Here is a 6,000-nt window from a genome sequence, read left to right on the forward strand (position 1 = left end):
GATCGACTCTTATATGATATTTTAATTTCGTTGCAGGTTTTTTCCTCTTTGTACTGCAGCATTAAAATATCATTTTGGGTCATTAAAATCATTTGTATTATTATTTAAAATTACTCGAATAATAATTTTAGTATTTAGAATCAATTTTAATAATATAAAAAAATATAAATTTAAATATTGAATTGATCCTGTGATTTAAATGAGTTTAAACACGATAAAAGTAATCTTAACAATTTCAAAATACTTTCAAGTAAGCACTAAATTAAACGGCCCATTTAGATTCATTTGAAAAAAGTGTTTTATTAGTGATAGAATAAATAAAAATTTACAGATAGAAAAAATGACAAACTATTTATAAAAACAGCAAAAAAAAATATTAATAAGCACGGATATATTTCTATCAATGTCTCAGATATAAATTAATAAAAGTTTATCATCGATAGAGGCTGATAGAAATTGGTGTCTATCAATGATAGAAACTGATACAAGTCTATAATTATTAAATTTTGTTATTTTGTGTAAATAGTTTTCCTTAATTTTTATTTTTGAAAATCTTTTTTTTTTTTAAATACTTATGATAAAAGCATATTAAAATATATTTGAAAAGTTATTTTTAGTGGTTATCGAATGCTTGAAAATATATTCTACAATACACCTTGAAATATTATTTTAGTTTACATATTTTAGAAGTTGTTCTATTTTAGTTTCAGTATCGTTGAAATCAATATTTTACTACTTATATTTTCAATAAGTATAAAATTTAGTCTATATGGCTACATTATTTAAAAAAAAAGTTTATTATTTGTTTTCATTTTCAGTATAAATTTTGAAACTATATTTACATATTATATTTTTTTATGAAAATTATTTTATTATTTAATCAATTTTGATAAAAATTAACGTTAAAAATTAAATTTAAAATTTATTGAAAATATAAAATTAGAGTTGGACATTTGAACTTTAAAGTATATGAGCTAAAATTATATAAATATCTGAGTTGTTATTATTATTATTATTATTATTATTATTATTATTATTATTATTATTATTATTATTATTATTATTATTATAAACTTTTACATCTCGTTCTTTACTTATCGATTTATTCTTATTATTCCAAAATATAACTCATCAATAAGGCAAAGGACATGGATATGACGAATATATTTTATTAATTAATTCGAAACTTTTATGTATATTAATTTGACGAATAAAACGTGCTCATATTTATTGTATTCATTAATGACTAGGATAAACAACATGATTTATAAAATAAATTTGATTTAGTTGATATTTTTTTATGAGATAGTGGGTATTATTTAAATATTTGTTTAATTAGTGGCATTCTTTATCATTTTTATCCTTCAGCTATTAGAAATATTACATAAGAAATTTCTTCTTCAAATTTTTTTTCCTTTTTAAATGAATTGTTCTCCAAGGTCTTCTATGTGGAAGACTTCCTTTTTATTTCCTAATTGCTTGTTCTCCAAACAAAGACTACTTCTTTAATTTATATAGGAAATTTTTTTTAAAAAAAAAAAAAAAAAAAAATTGAAGGCGGGCACTTTTTTTCAACAACAATGTGAATCAAACTTTCGACTTTTAAGAAGAAAAATTATGTCAATTTCAGTAAAGTCAAGTTTACTTTGTCCGATGGCAAGTTCATTGATAATCGTACAAATCAATATCAAAGTGACAAAGTATACATAGACAAATCAATAATTATTTACCCATCTTATTTTTATTCCATTGATATGGTATAGTGATATATCTGATATTATTTATAATGATAGACCTAACAATAAATTAACGATAGTAAAAAAAATTATAGAAAAAGATAAAAGTAAATATCACTCGTTTATTGGTATCTTTTATTAATATGATATATCAATGATAAATAATATTAATAGAAGAAAATGGGTATGAAACAATAATTGCTAGAAAATAAATGTTAAATATTTTATATTTACAATTCTTAATTGACTGACATGGTAAATCAATGATATTTTTAATAGCATACAAGTAATTGCCTAAGTATGTCTATAAGTGATAAACTACCAAATGTAAATAGTTTGTCTTTTTAAAAAGAATGTTAATAGTTTGTTACTTATTTGGGAGGATAAGAAATAGTTCTATAGAAATGTTTAAAAGCAATTTTCTCTCTTTAAAATTGTTGTGAGTGAATTTGGACATGTCGATATATGCCAAAAAACTAGAAAACGGTGAGTGAGTGAAGATTAAAAAAAAAAAATGGTTAAAGTGGACTTAATTCAATTAAATCCAAGTGACAGCTAATCAACTATCATCATATCTAATCCTAATTTGTTAGGATTATGAAATATCCATCTCATCCTTGCATAAGAGAGAGGTAAACTCTATCTCATTATCTCTATAATATATCATTATAATTTCATATGAGGTAATTGAAACTTGATTTGGAATCTAAAAACTTTGACTTTTTTATTCTACAATTCTTTACTCTAACTTTGATATCATAATCTTTTTTTATATATATAGGTTATCTCTTTCATAAATTACAAATTAAGGTCAGGTGCATTTTCCTCTGTCCGAAATTTGACATCAACAAAAATCGTTATATTTACAAATGCGGAATATGGTTGATATATTTACTATTAATTTAAATTATTACATATATGCAATTACCTTTTTATATTTCAATCTAATATTATCTCCCTCAAGTTATATTAGGTGGTTAATCAGGTTGTGCAAAAAATGAGTTTTTTCTTTGTTACGTTTAGACCTCGTTTGGTAACATTTGATTTTTTTAATTTAATTTTTGAAAATTAAGCCAACACATTTTTTACAATGCTTTGCATCTTTCTAAATTATAATAGTTGATTTTTTAACTAAATTCCAAAACAACTTTTTTAAAGCTACTTTTTTTAATTCTCAAAATTTGACTTGGTTTTTTAAATCATTGGTGAAAAGTAGACAACAAATGAATAAATTTGAAGATGGAAGTAGTGTTCATAAGTTTAATTTTCAAAAATAAAAATAAAAAAATAAAATAGTCACCAAATATGACCTTAATAATTTGGAGGACTAAAACATATTTACCTCGCGGGATCTTATTTTTATTCCCTTGAGTTGAGTTTACCTTTTTAATATTTTGTGTTGTTCATTTATGTTCTTGTTATTCTCTCCATTTCTTTGATTGAATTTATGTCTTGACGTACCTCGAACCGTGTGAGATTTACTATGTTGTATAGTAATTCGATATCTTTTCAAAAGGAAAAAAAAAAGTTACGAAAGAAAGTATGAGAACTGTTTTTTAATTTTTTAAAAAACAAAAATAGAAAAAATGCGAAAATAAATCAGAATCATTCCATTAGCCAAGACCTCATTAGTCAATTATTTGAGTACGTAACCATTTTATTTTTTATTTTTATTTTGAAAATTAAGTTTATATCATATGCATTTTTTAGCGTGTACAATGGTTGGATTTTTAGTTAAATTTCAAAAAAAAAAAAAAAAAAAAAAACCTTTTGAAAACTATTTTTTTAGTTCTAAAAAATTATCTTAATTTTTTTAAACAATTAATGAAAAATAGATAACATGAAGAAATTTGAAGATGAAAGTAACGTCTATAGACAATTTTCAAAAACAAAAACAAAAAATAAAATGCTCAACAAAATGGGCCTTGGTATTTTAGTTTTTGAAAATGAAGTCTATAATACCATCTTTATTTTTAAATTTTTTGCTTTGGTATGTACTTTTACCAATGTTTTAAAAAAATCAAGCCAACTTTTTTTTTACTTAAAAAAAAAAAGAAGAAAGAAACAAAGTTCAAAAACTAATTTTTGTTTTTAAACTCTGGTTAAGAATTAAACTAATTTACTTGAAAACCATGATAAGAAATTAAAGAAAATAAACTAGCTTAGGAGAAACTTTTGATTTTTCATTTTGTCTCTTTTATTTAATAGTTATATAGATTTATGAAGTAATTTTATTTTAGTGAGATTTTCAAAACTAGAAAAATAAGGGAAACTACTTATACAACTCATCAAAATTTAATATTATTTGATGGAGGATGATAATCAGTATCTATCAGTAATAGAAACTGATAGAAGTCCATCATTTGTACTATATGATAGACGTCATGGAAGTCTATCCGTATCTTTTCTTTTTTCTTTTTACTATTTTTTAAATAGTTTGACTTTTTTATTTATGAAAATTGTTTCTTATTTTAATTATAATGATTAAACAATTTGTAAGTGTATCATTGATTTTGAATTTTAATCATAAAGATCAAACAATTTATATTTTGCTTCTAAAAATTAAGGGTAAACCTAACCCAATCTGTGGTTTGGATTGGGTTATCAACTCATTTGGGTCGGGTTGAGTTCAAATAAATGAAAATTTTATGAGTTGAGTTGGTTCATGTGTTCACCTAATATAACCAAAACCAACCCGAATTTATTATTAACTTTAAAATATTTTTTTAATTACTTATAACACAATTATTTATACATATATTGATTTTAATTTTATTCAATCCCAATACATTTTGAATAATTTATTCTTCAACAACTTTTAAAAGCAATTTCTTTGCACTTTAGAAATAAAAATTTCATTATATAGATTGAAATTGAGTTGTTAATTTTAATTCAATATATAGAAATAATTAAATTAGATACTTACATATTTATATTTTGTTTATTTTTAGAACAAAATTTTAAATAAATGATCCGATTAATCCGAACTAACCCAATCCAAATATTTCATGGTTGGGTTGGATTTGGGTTCATTTTTTAATAAGGGTTATTTTGGTTGAAAAAATTTACAACCCGAACAAAATTTTTTCAACCCAACCCAATCCAACCATGAACACTCTACTAAAAATATTATATTTTAAACCACTTATTAACTTTTATAAGTAAATTCTGACTAAAAAAACATTTATAAATAAATTGATATCCACATTCATTGAACTAAAATAAACTAAAAATAGTGATAATATTATGATAATTATTATAATTAAAACTAATAATAATAATAAATAAAACACTATATTTCAATTGTTCTTTAATCTAATCCTCAAGGGAAAAGATGTTCTTTTAACATAGTTGAATTAAAAATACTATTCCCATTACAAGATTCCTCAAAATCAGACTTATGTTGAGCCTAATACACAATATTCCCTCATTAATTTGCTCTTGCAAGTTGAGATGCTAAGAATACATTCTATGCCAACATAAAAAAGAATGCATCTTTCATAAGTTCCATACATTTTGGAGAGATTAATTAATACACAATCATGAACTCAAGTATGAAAAAGAATCTTCCCTTTTCATCTTGAATATGATAAATTTAAAAAAAAAAAAACAATAAAAATCAAAATTGGCACAAATTTGTTAGTTGTATCAATTTTTATCATAAAATTTCAATTTCACCAAAGTGTGTAACTCAATCTTAGATAAATATGGCAACATTTATCATTTGACAGTTTTATCCTAACGATATTAAAAAGTTATTAAAATTTCTCAACTTTCAAATTTGTGTCTAAAAGATCCATGAACTTTGAAAGTATTGATAAGTTCTTAATTTTTAATTTTGTAGTTAATAATTCTCTGGACTTTAAAAATGTTTAATAAGTGTTTAAACTTTCAATTTTATATTATGTTAGATCTCTACTCGTTAAAAACATACAATAAATCTACCAACTTATAATTATATGTTTAGTAGGTCCATAATTGACATATAAAAAAATTAACTGGTCTATTGGATAGAAAATTAAGGGTATGCTTAGAACACATTTTCAAATATTTGATATAAAAAAAATAAGTTATTTTGGAAAAAAAAAATGGAGAGTTTGGCTACCCTTAAAGTATTTTCAACAATTTTTGTCAAAAGTGTTTAAATAATAATGAATTTCTTAAATATTTTTAAGTCAATCCAAACGGGCCCTAAATTTTATATCTAACAGTTTTATAAACATATAATTTAGTATTCGACGAATCTAATAGTTTTAAAAAAAAT

Source organism: Benincasa hispida, chromosome 12, assembly GCF_027475165.1.
Source record: "Benincasa hispida cultivar pf3 chromosome 12, pf3_genome.v1.1, whole genome shotgun sequence".
NCBI classification, from domain to species: domain Eukaryota; kingdom Viridiplantae; phylum Streptophyta; class Magnoliopsida; order Cucurbitales; family Cucurbitaceae; genus Benincasa; species Benincasa hispida.